This window comes from Oryctolagus cuniculus, chromosome 10 (assembly GCF_964237555.1).
Source record: "Oryctolagus cuniculus chromosome 10, mOryCun1.1, whole genome shotgun sequence".
Taxonomy (NCBI): domain Eukaryota; kingdom Metazoa; phylum Chordata; class Mammalia; order Lagomorpha; family Leporidae; genus Oryctolagus; species Oryctolagus cuniculus.
The window spans coordinates 83,358,423-83,379,314 of NC_091441.1; positions in this window are offsets into that span (position 1 = coordinate 83,358,423).

Consider the following 20,892-nt stretch of genomic DNA (forward strand, 5'->3'; position numbering starts at 1 on the left):
ATCATTGTTCCCCAAACCATCACCTAATCTCTCAGAGAATCTACTCCCTTCTCCTTTCATTCTACAATGCATCTTGGTTCAAGCCTTCAAGAATGATGATGGAAACTGTCATTAAAAACTTCCTCTTGACTCCAAAACCCCCTTCTCCGTTCACCTGGGTACCTCCGCATGAATAAGAGAAATTGTAACCATTTGACATCAGGCCCTAGATGCATGACTGATCCATCAAACTTATGTACTTGCCCACTTAGTCTAAACTACCACCCTACGATTTAAATGTCAGAATTGTGTCTAAACTCTTGGCTTTTTAAAGGTAAACCAATGACTCTCAAAAGGAAGTCATCACCAGTTGGGAATACACTTTGGCAATTTCTTTTTTTTTTAAGATTTATTTATTTATTTAAAAGTCAGAGTTACAGAAAGGGAGAGAAGTCTTCCATTTGCTGGTTCACTCTCCATATGGCCACAAGAACCAGGCTGAAGCCATGAGCCAGGAACTTCCTCCTGGTCTCTCACATGGGTGGAGGGACCCAGGCATTTGGGTCATCCTCCACTGCTTTCCCAGGTGCATTAGCAGGGAGCTAGATTGGAAGTGGAACAACCGGGACTCAAACCAGCACCCATACGAGATGTGGACACTACAGACAGCAGCTTTACCCACTACACCAAAGCTCTGGCACTTGCTGAAGATTCCTTTTAACAACAAACTTTAATCAAACTCCATCCCACTGCTGGGAATGGCATTGTGGTGTAGCAAATAAAGCCACTGCCCTCAGCCTGGCCATATGCTGGCTATTACAGCCACCTGAGAAGTGAACTAGTAGATGGAACATTGTCTCTCTCTCTCTCTCTCTCTAACTCTGGTTTTCAAATAAATAGGCAAATCTTTTTTTAAAAAAATTCCATTGTACCACCGATGAAGGGGGAAAGGGAGGGAAGGAAAGAAGGAGAGAACAGTGAAAGGAAAAAGCCCAATTAAGTAAGGGAAGAGGATGATCAAGTCTCTGCTCTGTGTTTCAAAGGCACTTTTTCTACAACTCAGATATCCTTGACAAACAGATAAATAAATTTGATGTACATGATGCTCATATATGTATATGATAGATTTCAAAGGTACTTCAAAAAGCTCATGGCAAGATGGAATGAAGTGATGTTTATTTTGTTGCAAGAAAATTTTGAAATCCATGCCTAATTTTTTTCATAATAAGCATTCTCCATGAACTTTTTGAAGACATGTCCTATTATTCAGTCTTCAAAGGAATGAAATCCTGAAACATCCATTCATTCACGTGGATGAAATTTTTTTTTTTTTGACAGGCAGAGTGGACAGTGAGAGAGAGAGACAGAGAGAAAGGTCTTCCTTTGCCATTGGTTCACCCTTCAATGGCCGCCGTGGCCGGCGCGCTGCAGCCGGCGCACCACGCTGATCCGATGGCAGGAGCCAGGTACTTATCCTGGTCTCCCATAGGGTACAGGGCCCAAGTACTTGGGCCATCCTCCACTGCACTCCCGGGCCACAGCAGAGAGCTGGCCTGGAAGAGGGGCAACCGGGACAGAATCTGGCGCCCTGACCAGGACTAGAACCCTGTATGCCGGCGCTGCAAGGTGAAGGATTAGCCTAGTGAGCCGCGGCGCCGGCCAACGTGGATGAATCTTGAGGACATGCTAAGTGATGTATGCCAATCACTAAAAGACAAACACTATAGCATTCCACTCATTGTGAGCTGCGTAGAATGGTGAAATGTACAGGGGCAGAAAGTAGAGCAGTGGTCATCTAAAGAAAATGGGTATAGAGTTTCTGCTGGGGAAGAAATAGGTAGGATGTTACATAATAATGTGAATATCACTGCAATGCACTCTTAAAAATGATTATAATGAGATGTTTAGCCTCGTTGTGAAAATACTGGTTAAGACCCCAATGGCTTAATCTAGTGGTTACAACACTAGCATCCCACATCAGAGTATCCGAGTTTGATTCCCAGTCTGGCTCCTGATTCCAGCTTCCTGCTAGTGCAGACCCTGGGAGGTAGCAGGTGACAGCTTGGTTCTCGCCAACCACGTGGATCAAGTTCCTGGCTCCCAGAGGGCATTTGGGGAGTGAAAACACAAATGAGACTTCATACATAAATAAAAATAAGCCAAAAGTTTAATGGTTATAATGGTAATTTTTATGCAATCTATATTTGACCTCAATATAAGGTACATTTTTTTCTTCAACAGAGACAGAACACATTTAATGCATTTAAGGTGAAAGATGAAATGTTGTTCATTCTCACAAAAAAGCTGACATACGACATTCCTCCATCAACGAATAATCAGAACCTCACCATGACCCCTCCCATGCCACTGTGCTTCCAAAGGAAGTCAGATTTGCTGGAGGGAAGGAGAGAAGACGGTGGCTTTCTTGCTCTGGCGAAGAATCAAGAGCCTTGTTTCAAGTCCCAGGACTCCTGATAATGCATGGAGACATTTGCAAGAATGATGGGTATTAGTCCGGATTTCAATTCTACAGCTCCCTCATCAGTCGTGCCCCTCTCTAGCTCGCTTTGCCATTTTTCACCTTCCTTGTTGTAAACCTTCGAAGAGCTCGGGGCCACAGCGGGCTTGTTATTTATTATCTTGTGTCAAGCAGACAGCAGGCATCCATGCAAAAGGACACAACCTTTTGTTCTTCAGAGCTACCAGCAGCCTTCTAAATGAGGCTTAATGCTGCAGGCCCCACATTCATCTTCCTGATCTGTCCCCAGGTGAGCCCTTAGAGTTCAAAGAATCAGTTGGAAAAGGTGCATAAATATCATTGTTTGGGCCTTTCTCAGCATCGATGTGGCTGACACAGCAACATGACCACCACTGCCCTCCACAGTGAAAAGTGACCACCCACAGGGTACTGGGCACTGGGGTGCAGTCCCAGCCCCTCCGTTAATTTTCAGTTTGGTTCCTTTTGCAGGTTTGATTTCTCAACATTTTACATTCTTCCCTTTACCCTACTTGACCGTACCTCTGACTGCTGCTTCCACTTCAGGGTTCTCCAGTCAGCTTTCCTTTTTTTTTTTCTTTTTTTTTTTTTTTTAAGATTTATTTATTACTTGAAAGGCAGAGATACAGAGAGAGAAGGAGAGAGAGAGAGAGAGAGAGAGAGAGAGAGAGAGAGATCTTCCATCCACTGGTTTAGTCCCCAAATGGCTGCAACAGCCAGGGTTGGGCCAGGCCGAAGTGAGGAGCCAGGAACTTCCTCCAGGTCTCCCACATGGGTGCAAGGGCCCAGGTACTTGAGCCATCTTCTGCTGCTTTTCCCAGGCACATAAGCAGGGAGCTGGATAGGAAGTGGAACAGCTGGGACTTGAACTAGCACATATAAGAGATGCCAGCGCTGCAGGAGGAGGCTTAACCTGCTGCACCACAGCGCTGGCCCTCATTTGCTATAACAATGCTTGAGCAACACTGAGCATTTTTGTGTCTCACACGAGGCAAGCTGACCTACCACAGGTCTTTTGCATATGCTCAGCCTCACTCCCATATTTCCCCTTCTTCACCTTCACTGAGAGGTTTCCATGGAGAGATTTTTCCTCTGCTTCACTTCACCCCAGGCTCACTAGCTTTCTCCTGTAGCACCAGGCTTTCCATCCAGCACGTGTCACAGTTTGTAATTCTATGTTTGTGTGGTCGTTTGTTTACCATTTGTCTCCAACGCTAGATTATAAAAATGCATGAAGACATTGCATATTCAATGCCAAATACATCGCATGGGCTCAACTCGGGAAGTAAAGGAAAGAAGAGGAAGATGGATGGGAAAGGAGAAAGAAATGAAGATCACCATTGCACAGTTGTATCTTCAGCTGCATAGTGAAGCTGATGTGCATTGAGAATGTCCAGTGAGCATGCAAGCTTGCTAGAGACCTAAACTACACAGTGTGCATTGCTACTGACATCTTCAGGGTACCCCCCCCCCAGAAAACCATTGTCCCTATGTCTGAGACAGCTGGAAGAAAAAGTATCAATTTGTAATATGCAGCATCCATACAGCAATATCTTTGCTAATTTCCCCGACCCCCAGCTTCTCCCAAAATCCACTGCTACTAGCCTGCTGTGATTTCCTTTAAAACCAAAAAGGGGCTCTGTCAGAGGCATAAATGATTGCAGCCAAGATAATGAGAAATCAGTTTTGTTGTGACCAAGTTGGCAATAGATAGACCATTTCCAAAGAGCAAGAAATCATCTCTCTTTAAAAGTCATTGTGATGAGCAAAGAGACTACATGGTGCTTGCAGAAATAAAATGGGAAGTTAAAAGAAAAATCTAGGTTTTTTTTTTTTCTAAGTGTAGTGTGAGAAAGAATGATTCAAGGCCGGCGCTGAGGCTCGCTAGGCTAATCCTCTGCCTTGCGGCACCGGCACATCAGGTTCTAGTCCCGGTCGGGGTGCCGGATTCTGTCCCAGTTGCCCCTCTTCCAGGCCAGCTCTCTGCTGTGGCCAGGGAGTGCAGTGGAGGATGACCCAAGTACTTGGGCCCTGCACCCCATGGGAGACCAGGATAAGTACCTGGCTCCTGCCATCAGCACGGTGTGCCGGCCGCTGCAGCGCGCCGGCCGCGGCGGCCATTGGAGGGTGAACCAACGGCAAAGGAAGAGCTTTCTCTCTCTCTCTCTCTCTCTCACTGTCCACTCTGCCTGTCAAAAAATAAAAAAATAAAAAAAAAGATTCAAAATTAGTTTCCAAAAAATGAAACTCATCGCTGAAACAAAGTCATTTTTCTACAGTGTTTTAACTATAAATTCTTCTCTTATCCCATGGATGAGTTATCCTCCATAAACAAGCAGATAATACTATACTTGCACAAGAACTCACAGTGCACATACTCTGTGCTAGCACATAATGGATTTTTAATCCCTGGGCAAGCCACCTCTGTCCTGCTGACAGTCTGTTCCAACAACTGATCAATAGCAATATTAGCTGATCTATTATGCCACCATTTTTTTCACCTGTGTTTTCAACTTCCATAATAGTCCTTGAAAAAAGAATTCAAGGAGTAATAAAATTGGGGTAGGTGTTTTCAGAAAGATTTAAACTTGAGGTGGGGGTGGTGTTGTGCCATAGCAGGCTAAGCTGCAAACCTGCAACATTCAACATCCCATATCAGAGAGCTGGTTCCAGTCCTGGCTGCTCCAGTTCTGATCCAGCTCCCTGCTAATGTGCTGGGAAACCAGAGGAAGATGACCCAAGTGCTTGCACCCCTACCACCTACATGGGGCCCAGATAATGTTCAAAATTCCTGGCTTCAACCTGGCCCAGCCCCAGCTATTGTAGCCATCTAGGAAATGAACCAGCAGATGGAAGCTCTTGCTCTGTCTGTCCCTCTTTCTCTATCATTCTGCCTTTCAAATAAATAAGTGAATATTTTAAAAAAATTTGTGAAATGTTATATATATATGGTATATATATATTTCATATATATACATTGCATATATATATGGTATCTATCTTCTTTCCCCAATAGTCTACAATTAACAGTGATAATAGTTTGCAAACAGGAAAACAATTTTTAAAAAAGATTTATTTACTTGAAAGGCAATTTAAAAAGAGAATCTTCATTTGCTGGTTGACTCCCCAAATAGATGCAATGGCCAGGGATAGGCCAAACTGAAGCCAGGAGTCTGGAACTCCATATGGGTCTCCCATGTGGTTGGTTGGCAGGGGCCCAAGTACTTAACAACATCTTCTGCTGCTTTCCCAGGCACATTAACAGGGAGCTGGGTTGGAAGCGGAGCAGCCAGGATCTAAACTTATGCTCAAATGGGACACGGGCATCACAGGTGGTAGTTTAATCAGCTGTGCCATGATGCTGGCCCCATTTTTTTAAATTTTGTTTTAAACTATGTATTTGTTTACATGAAAGTTATAATGTTTGTCATTTGCTTTATACAGGAATTTAAAGATGAAACCTATCATTTTATAAGCATTTTGATTCTTTTCCTTTTTAAATTTTTAGTTGAGAGGCAGAGGGATGGAGAGAGAGGGAGTTCTCATCCATTGGTTTACTTCCCAAATGCCACAACAGTCAGGGCCAGAACCAGGAGCTAGGAATTCAGTCCAGATCTGCCATGTGGGTGGTAGACACCCAAGTACTTGAGGCATCACCTGCTAACTACTAGAGTCTTATCAATAGGAAGCTGGAACTGGCAGCTAGAACAGGGTTATACGCCTTGGCTCTCTGATACGGGACACAGACATCTTGTTTTCTTAAGATTTATTTATTTGGAAGTCAGAATGTCAGAGAGAGAGAGAGAGAGAGAGAGAGAGAGAGAGAGAGAGATCTTCCATTGGCTGGTTCACTCCCCAGATGGCTGCAACAGCCAGACCTGGGCCAAGCTGAAGCCAAGAGCCAGGAACTCCACCCTAGTCTACATGGGTGGCAAGAGCCCAAACACTTGGGCCATCTTCTGCTGACTTCTTGTGAATTAGCAAGAAACTGGATCACAGGCAGAGCTGTCAGAACTCAACCTGAGACTGTGATATAGGATGCTGGTGTTGCAAATGAAGGCTTAACCTACTGATCCATTAACACTGGACCCTGGATGTGGACATTTTTTTTTCTGATTTATTTGAAATCCAGAGTTAGAGAGAGAGAGAGAGAGAGAGAGAGAGAGAAGGAAGGAGGGAGGGAGGGAGGGATGGAGGGAGGGAGGGAGAAATCATCCATCTACTGGTTGACCACAATGGCCAGGGTTTGGCCAGGCCAAAGCCTGGAGTTTCATCCTACTCTTACATGTGGGTGCCAGGGACCCAAACACTTAGGCCATCTTCTGCTGCTTTTTCAAGGCCATCAGCGGGGAGCTGTATCAGAAGTGGAACACCCAGGACATGAACTGGTGTCCATATGGGATGCCTGTGTTGCAGGTGGTGGCTTTACCCACTACTCCACAAGACCAGGCCCAGATGTGGACATCTTAACCATAGTCTTAACTCTAGGCCAAATGCCCACCCCAGTATTGCGGTTCTTAGCCATCAAGATTCATGTAGGGGTCTGTGTTGTGGTGTGGTGGGTTGAATTGCTGCCTGCTGTGCCAGCACCCCACATGAGTACCAGCTCAAGTCACAGTACTCAGGCAAGGGAAGCTGCTCCCCTTCCTATCCTGCTCCATGCTAGTGCACCTAGGAAAGCAGTGAGGATGGCCAAAGTGCTTGGGCCCCTGCCACCCATTTGGGAGACCCAGATGGAGTTCCAGGGTCCTGGCCCAGCTCCAGCTGTTGTGAACATTTAGGGAGTGAGCCATTAGATACCTGGAACTAGGGTTGTGCTGATGCAAACATGTTAACTGCACTTGTTATGAAATGCCCTCTGTCTAATGTTGGATAGTAATTTATTTTTTTCTTCTGAAAATAATATTCAGCCTTCATAACAAGATTTGTTAATGAGAGAAACAGTGTGTACAACTTTGCAGTTTGTATCCGGCATGGCTCCACGGGATGCCAGTGACACCAACATCCATGGGAATGTTTTACATATTTTTCATTGCAAAAGCTCCACAGCGCGAGGGGACAATAACTATATTGCCATCTGTGTGAGTAGTAATCTTTGGAGCTACACATGTGGCAGCCCCCAGGTTTACCTCATTCGGAAGTTTCTTAGTTCCAAAAGAGACCCTGCCTTGGAGCAGAGAAAGCAAAGATTTATGAATGTCATTGATGCACTCCCCATGTCTCCTTGGCTCACGTGAGCTCTGGTACACAGTCCTTGACATCTCATCAAGTGGTGTCTCTGGTCCCTCCTACCTAAGACCTCTCTCTTGTACCATGGGAAACTTGTAGCACCATCAGGAGATGTGGGTGTATCCATGTCCCCGCATTCCCTCTGATACACAGATTTTATGTATGCTTCAGATAGATTCTCAGGGCTTCCCCAGGAGAACTGGGACCAAGTTGCCTACAGCACTAAGCTGATATATTTTGCCTACTTTACTGCCTTTCCCCTCTTTTCTGTCTCATTTTTCTACTTCTTTATTTGTGCTTCCAGAATCATCACCCCCAGAAAACTAGCTGTACCCAAATCATTTTCTCAGGGTTGACTATAGATGAAACCCAAATTAAGATAAATGTTTAAGGATAAATGATCTGGGAGAGTATGGTGGGCATACTCACTATGTTCCTAAATCTGTATATATGAAACACATGAAATTTGTATACCTTAAATAATTTTTTTAAAAGAGAAGTTTAAAAAGAATAAAAGGTATGAGTTGGATGCCACTTGAGTATTGCACCACTGCTAAATATTTGTGGGTGTCTTTTTTTTTTTCTCCTTTTTTTTTTTTTTTTTTTTTTTGACAGGCAGAGTGGACAGTGAGAGAGAGAGACAGAGAGAAAGGTCTTCCTTTGCCATTGGTTCACCCTCCAATGGCCGCCGCGGCCGGCGCGCTGCGGCCAGCCAGGTGCTTTTCCTGGTCTCCCATGGGGTGCAGGGCCCAAGGACTTGGGCCATCCTCCACTGCACTCCGTGGCCACAGCAGAGAGCTGGCCTGGAAGAGGGGCAACCGGGACAGAATCTGGTGCCCCAACCGGGACTAAAACCTGGTGTGCCGGTGCCGCAAGGCGGAGGATTAGCCTAGTGAGCCGTGGTGCCGGCTGTGGGTGTCTTTTTTTTTTTTTAACTATATTTTATTTGTTTATTTGAAAGGCAGAGAGAGAGAAAGAGAGAGAGAGAGCTTTCATCTACTGGTTCACTCCCCAAATGCTCACAATAGCTGGGAATGAGCCAGGCCAAAGCCAGGAAATAGGTGCTCCTAAGTGGCAGGAACCCAAACACCTGGGCCATACTAAGCTGCCTCCCAGGCACAGTAGCAGGAAGCTGGATGGGAAGCGGAGGTGGGACTTAATCCCAGGCATACGGAATATGGACATCCCAAGTGATGGCTTACCCTGTTGTACCACAATGCCCACCCCAGTATTTGTTGATTGAATGAATCACTCCTCCACAGGATCAAGGAGCCATCTCCACTGACCAGAAAGCTGGGAAGTAAGACAAAAATATAACAGAAAACCCAAATGGGCCCTATGTAGGTAAATAAGTATGCTTCATTCCAAATCAAATGAATACTGTTTTATACAGAACCAAGTATAAAATTAAGACCTTTGTATCTATACTGTGAAATGTCTCTGTATATCCTTCAAATTCTCTTCAGTCTCTTGATAAAATACCGCAAGAACCTTCCCCCCACCCACACACACACACTCCAATCCTACACTGAAAGCCTTGAGATAATCACCTTGGAACAACAGGTAAACCTAGGAGTGCACCTGCCTCTTTACCAGACAAAGATAGAAGACTCTGGGGACAGAAAATTTTAAATCCGTTTCTTTGTTCTTTAAAATCACCCCTTTATCTCTGAGTCTCTGCAATGCCATTTTCTTTCAGACTGGAGAACTACATGTTCAAGGAGTGTGAAATTAACACAGTGCCCACCCAACCTCAATAAGTAAACATGAAAACCTTTCTGTTGCACATCACCAGCTTCATTCAATTAGTGAAATGTTGAAACACTGTTGCACTGCACAGCCCAACCTTTTAATTTCTGTTAAAAAAAAAAAAAGAATGACAGAAAAAAGTAAGCAAGTAACAAATAAGAAATCTTAAAGTTCTTCCTTTTCCACCAAAATCAACATACTTAGCCAAATAAGGAACCAAATCTCCCAGATTTACATTACCATCTTAGATTTACATGTCCTCTGTCAATCTCCTAATTCCTTAGATTTTCTCTTCACAGTCAATTAAGTGTTTAAAGTATTAGCCGACAGGCAAGGCAAGAAAAGTGGTTGAACACACTCAAGGCACGCCCACTTTGCAAGGCTGCACACACCTCCCACATTGCTAATCCATTATTGATACATTATACCTCCCAACAAAAGACTGTCAGCTACCACTCCAGCAATTAATCAGAGCTGGTACAAGTAGTTTGCTCCTTCAACTAATCTCTACTAAACTCTTACTATGCCCTAGTCACTATTCCGGCTCTAGGAATACAATGAGGAATAAGACATGCAGTACCTTGCTTTTCCTGGGGGCACTGGCATTCTAACAAATGCTTTAAAAACCACTAAACTGTGAAAACTCCACAGAATGAAACTCCAGAAGTAAATGGTGTTGTTACTGTTGTCTGTATATACTACCAAATAGCCATTCTTGTTATTTGGTTTTTTTCAGGCTTTTAAAAAACAACCTTTTTTATTTATATAAAGGGAACAGTTTGAAAAGCATAATGATATTTCACAGCCTATCCTCCCTCTCTCCCTCATTCCCAACTTTCTTGTTATTTGTATGTGAGTTTCCTCATAAAGTCAGTAATTCTAGCATTACATTGTGTAGGTCAATTATCTTGTTACTAATAAAAATTCAGATATAGAGAGAAAAGTTAACGAACTGGGTAGACTATCCCCTTCCCCTCTTTCCTTCTTTCCCACAAGCTGTGTACCAGGTGCTAAATTAGGTACAGGGATTCTGTTTGCCCATTTATTTAATAACTAAAATGAAATATCTGTGGCAATGGTACTTACAAAGACAAGAGGTTTACTTAGCTCATAATTTGGAGGCTGAAAGTCTAAGATCATGCAGCTTCTAGTGATGGTCCAATGGTGGGGCAGGTATAAGGGAAACTGAGGGGGCCAGCGCTGTGATGTAGTAGGTTAAGCCTCCTACTGTGGTGCCAGCATCCCATATGGGCGCCGGTTGGAGACTCGGCTGTACCACTTCCAGTCCAGCTCCCTGCTGATGGCCTGGGAAAGCAGTGGAAGATGGCCCCAGTGCTTGGCCCCTGTACCCACATGGGAGACCAGGAAGAAGCTCCTGGCTCCTGGCTTTGGATTGGTGCAGCTCCAGCCATTGTGTTCACCTGGGGAGAGAGCCAGCAGATGGAAGACCTCTCTGCCTCTCCTTCTCTCTGTAACTCTGCCTCTCAAATAAATAAATCTTAAAGAAACAAAAAAAGAACACTTAAAAAAAAAAAAAAAAGGAGCAATTGAGAGAGGGGAAAAGCCCATCTCGAGACTGGAAGACAGAAACAAGACAGCGGTCAGGATCGCTCTGGTGAAAACTCACTCAAGATCCTGGGAGAACTACCTTAGCTCTTTTGAAGGCAGTACCTGTGTGACCCAAGGAACTCCTCCTAGGTCCAGTATCTTGGAAGTCCAAAACTCCTCCCAACATTGCCTGCCAGACACGATCCCCTGGGGCACACACTCAGGGCTATCCAAATCCTTGCAGGTGTACAAAAGTGACAGAGTTTCATTCTGTGCTACTGCAATGCTCCCAGTGTAACAAGGGAGGCAGAGAGAAGTGGGTGAAATTTATTACTTTAATGACCTGTACCACCATAAGTAGCACCCTCAGTCAAATTTTTCTTTCTTTTCTAGACCGTAACAGACACCTGGAGCACAAAAAGCTAAAAATTATCCTGGTAATTATAGAACATTTATTTTCTGTTACTTAAAATTTTTTAAATGTAAAGCCAACATTTTGTTTCCACATTTTACTAATCTACTGACACTCCAAGAAATATGGGTGAATTAAAATTACATGCAGTCAGCATGTTTTGCACTTTTAGAAATCAAGTATTTTAAAGATAATTTCTCAATTAAATTAGGTTTAAGTTTAAATGTTAGCCAACAGTATGGAAATTATAATTTAGTTAATATATTAAACTTTTGTGAATTGTGTTATTATAATCATTTATAAGACTAAAATGCTTAAGAAGATACCCACCATGATGCTATTTAGTTAAATCCACTTGCCCTCTCTACTGATTCCTTCCAGACCTCTGCTCAGTTGACAATGCTCGACACGTGGGCCAGGACTTCCTCAGACTCACATGCTAATCTCATTTGGAAACACTCTCACAGATACACTTGCAATAATGCCTTTCCAAGTTTCAAGGCATTGTTTTTGTTGTTGTTTTAAACTGGAGGCTGACATTTGATGCAGCAGTTAAGATGCTACTTGAGATGCCTGCATCCCATTTTTTAAAATGAATTTATTTATTTGAAAGGCAGAGTTACAGAGAGGCAGAGGCAGAGGCAGGAAGAAAGGGAGAGGTCTTCCATCTGCTGGTTCACTCCCCAAGAGGCCTCAATGTCTGGAGCTGGGCCGATCCAAAGCCAGGAGCCAAGAACTTCTTCCAGGTCTCCCGTATGGGTGCAGGGGCCCAAGAACTTGGGCCATCTTCTACTGCTTTCCCAGGCCACAGCAGAGAGCTGGATTGGAAGTGGAGTAGCCAGGTCTCGAACCGGCGCCCATATGAGATACTGGCACTGCAGGTGTTTCACCCGCTACGCCACAGCACCAGCCTCCAAGGTGTTTCTTAATCCAGTCAAACTGACATTATACAATTAACCATCACAGGGCAGCATTGTGGGATAGTGAGTTAAGCTGCTGCCTGGGACACTGGCATCCCATGTGGGTGCCCATTCCAGTCCTGGCTATTCCACTCTGATAGAGCTCTTGGCTAATGTACCTGGGAAGGTAGCGGAGGATGGTCCAAGTCCTTGGGCCCCTGCACCCACGTGGGAGACCCAGATTAAGCTCCTGGCTCCTGGTTTCTCTCTGGCCCATCGCCTGGCCATTGTGGCCATTTGAGGCATGGAACCAGCGATGCAATTCTCTGTGTGTGTGTCTGTAACTCTGCCTTCCAAATAAATAAATTACCACCACGGAGGTTCATGGGCAAGGGCATGGCTGTGTACTGGCTCAGTTCTGGTGAGAGCCCCGTGGTGGCTGGTGGATGATGGACAGCCATGGCAGAGCCTGAGTTGGAGTAATCCATGTTCTCAAGTGTGGAAGCAGAAAGAGGGAGAGAGCCAGAGTCAGATTCAGCATACATGTGAGAGCAAAGGTCATGGTTGGGTGATGGCTGTATACAGGGTCAGGGTCAGAGAGAAATGATGGGCAGTTTGAGGGCAGGGGTGGTGAGAAATTTCACTTAGGATATAAAGCTAATGGTCAGTGTCAGGTTTTATATGAAGATAAGAGGCAGGGTCATGCTCTGAGTCAGGATGAAGGTTAGGGTCATATAAGGCTTAGAGTCCCATTCAGGATTAGGATCAGTCTAAAGGCAATGACAGTGCATAGGATACATCACAGTTAGTTCTGCATACAAGCTAGATTCAAAGTGGGTGTCAGAATCAAGTTCAAGATAAAGATGTGGATCAGAATGGGAGTGAGAGTGAGTGAATGATTTGAGGTGACATTAAGGGTTCCATTCACTATCAGAGTCATGTGATGTCTCGTATAAGAATAACATCTGGTTAAGAGCAAGCAGATGGAAGAGCTCTCTGTCTCTGTCCCCCTATGACTCTGCCTTTCAAAGAAATAAATAAAACTTAAAAAAAAAATATGACTCAGATGGTTTTTTACTTTCTGTCCTCTAGGTGTCACTTATGCCTACAGAAAAAGAAAGACTACCTCAAGATAATTATGTATATTGAGCGTTAAAATTACAGGGAGAGTTTCTATTTGATCTTCTACTTAAAAAAAAAAAGTTTTTACAATGCATTCACATAAAAATACAGTTTTATTTGATATAGTGACAAATTATATTTTAAAGGTATAATTAGTATAATTAAAATTTTAAAATATTGCCTAATTATGTGTCCTGTAGTCATCAACCTATTCAATGATAGAATTGGTCCCACTTTGAAACAACACCTAGTCTAGGACAAGACCCTCTCTTTTTTCCTTTTTTCTTTTTTTTGACAGGCAGAGTGGACAGTGAGAGAGAGAGAGACAGAGAAAGGTCTTCCTTTGCCATTGGTTCACCCTCCAATGGCCACCGCGGCCGGCGCGCTGCTGCCAGCGCACCGCGCTGATCCAATGGCAGGAGCCAGGTGCTTCTCCTGGTCTCCCATGGGGTGCAGGGCCCAAGCACCTGGGCCATCCTCCACTGCACTCCCTGGCCACAGCAGAGAGCTGGCCTGGAAGAGGGGCAACCGGGACAGAATCCGGTGCCCCACCGGGACTAGAACCCGGTGTGCCAGCGCCGCAAGGCAGAGGATTAGCCTAGTGAGCTGCGGCGCCGGCTAAGACCTTCTCTTAAAGCATCCAACAAAACAGCAGATTCCATAGCAGGTACTTTCTCACACTCCTGCTGAGAAACACTGCAGATCCCAGCAGCATGAGCTCTCCCTCTGTGCCCATCCGCAGGTAATAAGCCCAAAGAGCCCATCTGCAGGTGTGTTCCCGTGGGTTCTTGATTCCAGGGCTCAGACAAGTCCACTGCATTCACTGGCACGGGGGCTGTGAAGCCAGCTTGGCCAGTGATGTGTTTCTTCCTTTTGCTTTTTCAAAACTTTTAAAAATCCAAGTTAAATTCCCATAAACAAATTGGTTGGATAGTTTTGTTTGTTTGTTTGTTTTGTTTTTTTGACAGGCAGTGTTAGACAGTGAGAGAGACAGACAGAAAGGTCTTCCTTCTGTTGATTCACCCCACAAATGGCTGCTACGGCCAGAACTACGCCGATCCAAAGCCAGGGGCCAGGTGCTTCCTCCTGGTCTCCCATGGGGTGCAGGGCCCAAGCACTTGGGCCATCCTCCACTGTCCTCTTGGGCCACAGCAGAGAGCTGGACTGGAAGAGGAGCTGGACAGAATCCAGTGCCCTGACTGGGACTAGAACCCAGGGTGCCGGCACCGCAGGTGGAGGATTAGCCAAATGAGTTACGGCACTGGCCTGGTTGGATAGTTTTAACTAGACAACTGTCCCCTTTAACTGTCCCCTTGTCTAGAGGAAAAATGAAAAAACTGATTACTTTAATGAAAGATGGTACTTAGGGGCCAGCGTTTGGTGCAGCTTAACAGTGCCTGGGGTTGAGCCCTGGTTCTTCTCCCAAGTCTAACCTCGTGCTAACGTACACTCTGGCAGGCATCAGGTGATGGTCCAAGTCATCAGATCCCTGCAACCCACATGGGAGACTTGGATTGAGTTCCAGCTCCTGGCTTCAGCCTGGCCCAGCCCCAGCTGTTGCAGGACTTTGAGGAGTGAACCAGTGGATGGAAGCTTTGACCCTTTCTGTCTTTCAAGTAAATAAATAAATTTAAAAATAAGATAGGAAGTAATGTGGATGTTGAGTGTACTAAGAATGAAAAAATACAGATCTATGAATAAGCACAATCATATATCATATTTTAATATATATCAATTTATTTGAAAGCCAGAGTTACGGGGTGGGGGGCGGTGAGAGAGAGAGAGAGAGATAAAGAATCTTCCATCTATTGGTTCACTCCTCAAATGGCTACAGTGGTTGGGGCTAGGCAAGGCCGAAGCCAGGAACTCCATCTGGGTCCCATGTGGGTGCAGGGGCCCAAGTACTTGGGCCATCTCCTACTGCTTTTCCAGGTGCATTAGCAGGGAACTGGATCAGAAGTGTAGCAGCCAGGGGCTGGCACTGTGGCGTAGCAAGTAAAGCTGCCGCCTGCAGTGCTGGCATCCCATATGGGTGCTGGTTCAAGTCCCAGCTGCTCCTCTTCCAATCCAGCTTTCTGCTATGGCCTGGGAAGGCAGTAGAAGATGGCCCAAGCCCTAAGGCCTCTGCACCCACATGGGAGGCCATGAGGAAGCTCCTGGCTCCTGGCTTTGGATTGCCACAGCTTCGGACATTGCAGCCAACTGTGGAATGAACCAGCAGATGGACGACCTCTCTCTCTCTCTCTCTGTCTCTCCTTCTCTCTCTGTGTAACTCTTTCAAATAAATAAATAAATCTTAGAAAAAGAAAAAAGTGGAGCAGCCAGTACTCCAACTGGCACTCTGACATGGGATAACAGTGTCACAGATGGTTTAATCCACTGTACCACAGTAGTATTGGCCCCCTCTTTATTTTTTTAAATATTTATTTATCTTTTTAAATAACCCTAACCTCAACCCTAATCCTAGTCCAAGCCCTAGCCCTAGCACTAGCCCTAACCCCACGGCTAACCCTAACCCTAACCCAACCTTAACCATACCCTAACTCTAACCCTACACTTAGACCTAGCTCAAATCAAGTTCTAGCCCTAGCCCTAAACCTAACCCTAGCCCTAACCCTAGCCTTAGCTCTAGCCCTAACCCTACCGCTAACCTTAACCTGAACCCTATATCTAACCCAAACCTTAACCCTAGCCCTAGACCTAGCTCAAATCAAGTTCTTGCCCTAGCCCTAGCCCTAAAGAGAAGGAGAGGCAGAGAGAGAGAGAGAGAGAGAGAGAGAGAGAGAGAGAGAAAGAGATCTTCCATCTGCTGGTTCACTCCCCAATTGGCCGCAATGGCTGGAGCTGCCCCCATCTGAAGCCAGGAGCCAGGAGCTTCCTCTGGGTCTTCCCATGTGAGTGCAGGTTCCCAAGGACCTGGGCCATCCTCTATTGCGTTCCCAGGACATAGCAGAGAGCCAGATCAGAAGTGGAGCACCTGGGTCTTGAACCAGTGCCCATATGGGATGCCAGCACTGCAGGCAGCGGCTTTACCTGCTACGCCACAGCGCCAGCCCCGGCCCCTATTTATTTTTATCCAAAGAGTATTTTCTTTCTTGAAACATATACATTTTAAGTAAAAATATATTTTCCCTAATCAGATTAATGTGCCTAAACCTGTAGTTATCTAGAAGAGAAATACTTAGTGTGGCCAGGGATCTAGGATAGAAAACAGGGGCAGGACCGACCTGCTTTCTTTAAAAAAAAAAAAAAAAAAAAAATTATTTATTTATTTGAAACCCAGAGTGGGCCTGGCGCCGCAGCTCACTAGGGTAATCCTCCACCTATGGCACCAGCACCCCGGATTCTAGTCCTGGTCGGGGCGCCAGATTCTGTCCCGGTTGCTCCTCTTCCAGTCCAGCTCTCCGCTGTGGCCCGGGAAGGCAGTGGAGGATGGCCCAAGTGCTTGGGCCCTGCACCCGCATGGGAGACCAGGAGAAGCACCTGGCTCCTGGCTTCAGATCAGCGCAGTGCGTTGGTCATAGCAGCCACTTGCGGGGTGAACCAACAGAAAAAGGAAGACCTTTCTCTGTCTCTCTTTCTCTCTCACTGTCTAACTCTGCCTGTCGAAAAGAAAAAAGAAAGAAAGAGTAACAGAGAGAGAAGAAGAGACAGAGAAATCTTCCATCTGTTGGTTCACTCCCCAAATGGCTACAACCACCAAGGCAAGATTCAGAAGCATCACCCCAGTCTCCTACATGGGAGCAGGGGCCCAAGCACGTGGGCAATCTCTTGCTGCTTTCCTCAGGAACATTAGCAGAGCTGGCTTGCCAGTGGAGCAGCCAGGCCACCAACTGGCACCCACATGGATGCTGGCATTGCAGGCAGCGGCTTTACCTGCTATGCTACAATGCTGGCCCCGAAATCTTTTTTTTTTTTTTTTTTTTTTTTTTGACAGGCAGAGTGGACAGTGAGAGAGAGAGACAGAGAGAAAGGTCTTCCTTTGCCGTTGGTTCACCCTCCAATGGCCGCCGTGGCCGGTGCACCGCGCTGATCCGATGGCAGGAGCCAGGTACTTATCCTGGTCTCCCATGGGGTGCAGGGCCCAAGCACTTGGGCCATCCTCTACTGCACTCCCTGGCTACAGCAGAGAGCTGGCCTGGAAGAGGGGCAACCGGGACAGAATCCGGCGCCCGGACTGGGACTAGAACCCGGTGTGCTGGCGCCACTAGGTGGAGGATTAGCCTAGTGAGCCGCGGCGCCGGCCCCGAAATCATATTTTAAAAGCTGTAGCCAATAGCTATTTCTATGCTTGTATAGGCGTGCCTAAATTCATGCAAATGAATGTCTATTCTTCACTAAAGTTTGCTACGTAAATAATAAACCAAAGTAATAAATCATTATTTAAGTCTTTCATGTGAAAGTACTATGTTATGCCCGGATCATAAAAGGTTCTTTTGTCAACAAATTATTCTATTAATTCTGACTGCTTTTTGCTTGTTCTTCAACTATTCTTTTGTGATTCTGTTAGAGTACTGACCTAATTTTATCTGTTCATGGTTTTAAAACACTGACAGCCTTCAATCCACATCTGAAATACAAGCCAGGACCAGACTCCCAGCAGGCGGCGACACTGAGCACGTCCGCTCCGACCAGGCTGCGCCACCCCTGCAATCCGGCGCTCCCGCGGGCCAGCCCGGCGCAAGCGCACTTGCTTGGAGGAACAGGTGGCCGGAATGCAGCTCTTAGCTGGTGTCCGGTCCCTGCCACCCGCGCGGTTCTTCCTTTTGAGGAAAGAGGGGACATGCAACAGGTCTCCCCGGTAATCCCTGATCCTCGTCAAACCGCCGCAGCAGGCGCTCTTGGAGCTGCCGACGGCTGCCTAGAGCTTGGTCCTCCAAAACAGCCATTGGGCCACCGTGGCCCCTGGAGCAGTCGGTGCGGGCTCAGTAGTCCCCGCGAAGGTCAGCGCGCGCAGCAGGGTCAAGGGCATTGCATTGTGCGTTGCCTAGCAACATGGCTCGCCAGGTTCTTGCTGGGGGGTGCAGGGGTGGGGCTCCTCTCTGCCAGGGAGCAGTGGGGAAGGGGCTCTTTATGCGGCAAGAATTAAACTGCAGAAGGACTTGGAACTCGCAATCTACGAGGTGGGCAGAAACAGCTGCTGCAGTTCGCTGCCTTACCCCATGGGTGGAAAGGGGCACGAAGCAGGGTCAGGTCAGCGACACCCCCCCGCAAACACACACACCCAAGGCCCAGCTGTTCATGCCTTTTCAAAGGTCTGCCTATGCAGAATAAGAACATCGCACGTGAGTCCCAGAAACAGTTGTTCTTGTAGACATGAAAGCTAATGAGAGCTTTGGTGATTTTAATTTTAAATTCTATTTGTTCTCCCTTTTCATCTTGACCCCCATGATAGGGCAATGAAGCTTCTGTGTAGTCATCCTTTAGTGCTAGTCGCCAAGGTCTCTGTCACTGCACAGATAAGTGGGAATTCCCCAGATGGGCAAAACCCCTTTTTCCTCACTCTTAGAACTCCTCAAGGAAAAACGACCCTCCACCCTGGGAATAAATACACTACAAGCAAAGCTTATTTATAATGCAATGTGAAGGATATTTGTATAGAGTACATTGGGAGGTGTTGAAAGGGCCCTGGGGGTGTGCTTCCTGCCACAGGGGATAAACCACTGCTTAGGACACTTTCATCCCATATCAGAGTGCATGTGAGTCCTGGCTTCACTTCTGACCCAGCTCTATGGTGCCGCACATCCTGGAAGGCAGCAGGTAATGCCTCAAGTACTTGGGGCCCTGCCTCCCACTTGGGAGACCTGGATGGAGTTCTGGGCCCCTGGCTTCAGCCAGGCCATGTAGGTATTTAGGGAGTAACCCTGCAGATTGAAGATTCTCATTCTGTCTGTCTCTGTCTCTCTTTCTCTCTCTTTCAAATAAAACTTTTTAAAAGGAGGGGACAGGGTCTTTGATTCTCGTCTTTGACCACCTCGACAGTGCTGCTGGCAGGTGGGGGCTTGCTTTGTGACACGTCTTTGGATCTACATCTGAAATCAGGCAACCATGTTGCTCTAATATTGCTGCTGCTTTGCCATCGCATTGTGGTTCTCTCACGAAGGATTTTCATGAAACTCCAGTTTCAAATGTTTGAGCACCATCGGTTGGCCATCCTGAGATGTAGTGATCACGTTAAATTGAATGAGGCACTTGCTTCTGACAGTTAATAGCAGCCTCTTTGAACTCCTCTAAGACTTTTCTTGTCTGCATGATTCTAAGGAGTATTTATGTAGATTAACACTGTTCATTTAGTATAGTGATCAGCAAAGGATTACCACATGGGGGACTGAGCTCCCTGCTCCTGGCTTCAGCCTAGCCAAGTCCTCATTGCTGCAGGCATTTGGGTAATGAGCAAGTGGATGGGAGTGAGCTCTGCCTCTCCCTCTCTCTCTCTCTCTCTCCCCCTCTCTCTCTTGCTCCCAAATAAATGGTATTATTTCTGGGATATATGCATACACACACAAATGTAAACAACAATTTAAACATTTACACTGTAGCTTTAAAATAGTTGTAGGTATACTAAATAAAACAGTACACTGTATATCACATTAGTTATATGCATGAACTATACTTATGAAAATAAACAAACAGAAAATCACATCCTTAACATATACTCTTACCTATCTATGCAATCCTTATACCCAGTATAATCAAGTATCCATGTCAGTTACTATCTTTAGTTAAATCATCCTTTTTTTCTTTATCTAGACAATAAAGACACCTACAAGACAGAAAATTAAAACCTGCCTGCATAATTTTTGTAAGCATTTACTTCCTATTAATTAAATACTTAGAGAAGACAAATACAAATATGCATTATTATCCAAAGACATGTAGATATTTTATTAATCCAATGACATAATTTTAAGAACAAAGAGTCCACTAAAATTAGGTCTGGTAAGACTGTGCACTTGAAATGTGTTGTACTGTCCTTGCATTTATCTTGCTTCACTCTGGGAAGAAATAAGGAGGACATTTAAGGGAAGACTCTCAGACTGGAGTTGTGTACTCACACATTCTGTTCAGTACTACTGCTGGGAAGGGGTGTTTGCCCTACTGATTAAGATGCTGGCTGGGACACCTGCATCCCACAGCAGAGTACCTGGGTTTGAGCCCTGGCTTTGCTTCCAATTCCAACTTCCTGCTAATAGAAACCCTGAAAAGCAGCAGTGATGGTTCAAGCATTTGGGTCCCTGGGACCCATATGAGAGACCCGGATTAACTTCCTGGTCCCTGGCTTTAGCCTAGCCCAGGCCCAGGCGTTTTGGACATCTGGGGATTGAACCAGAGGATGGGAGCTCTCTTTGTCTCTCAAATTAAAAAAAAAAATCTTACTAAGATTTACTCTAATTTGCTCTGTTGAATTAGTCCGAGGGGTGTCACAACAGACTGGGGGGCTTAAACAGCAAGTGTTT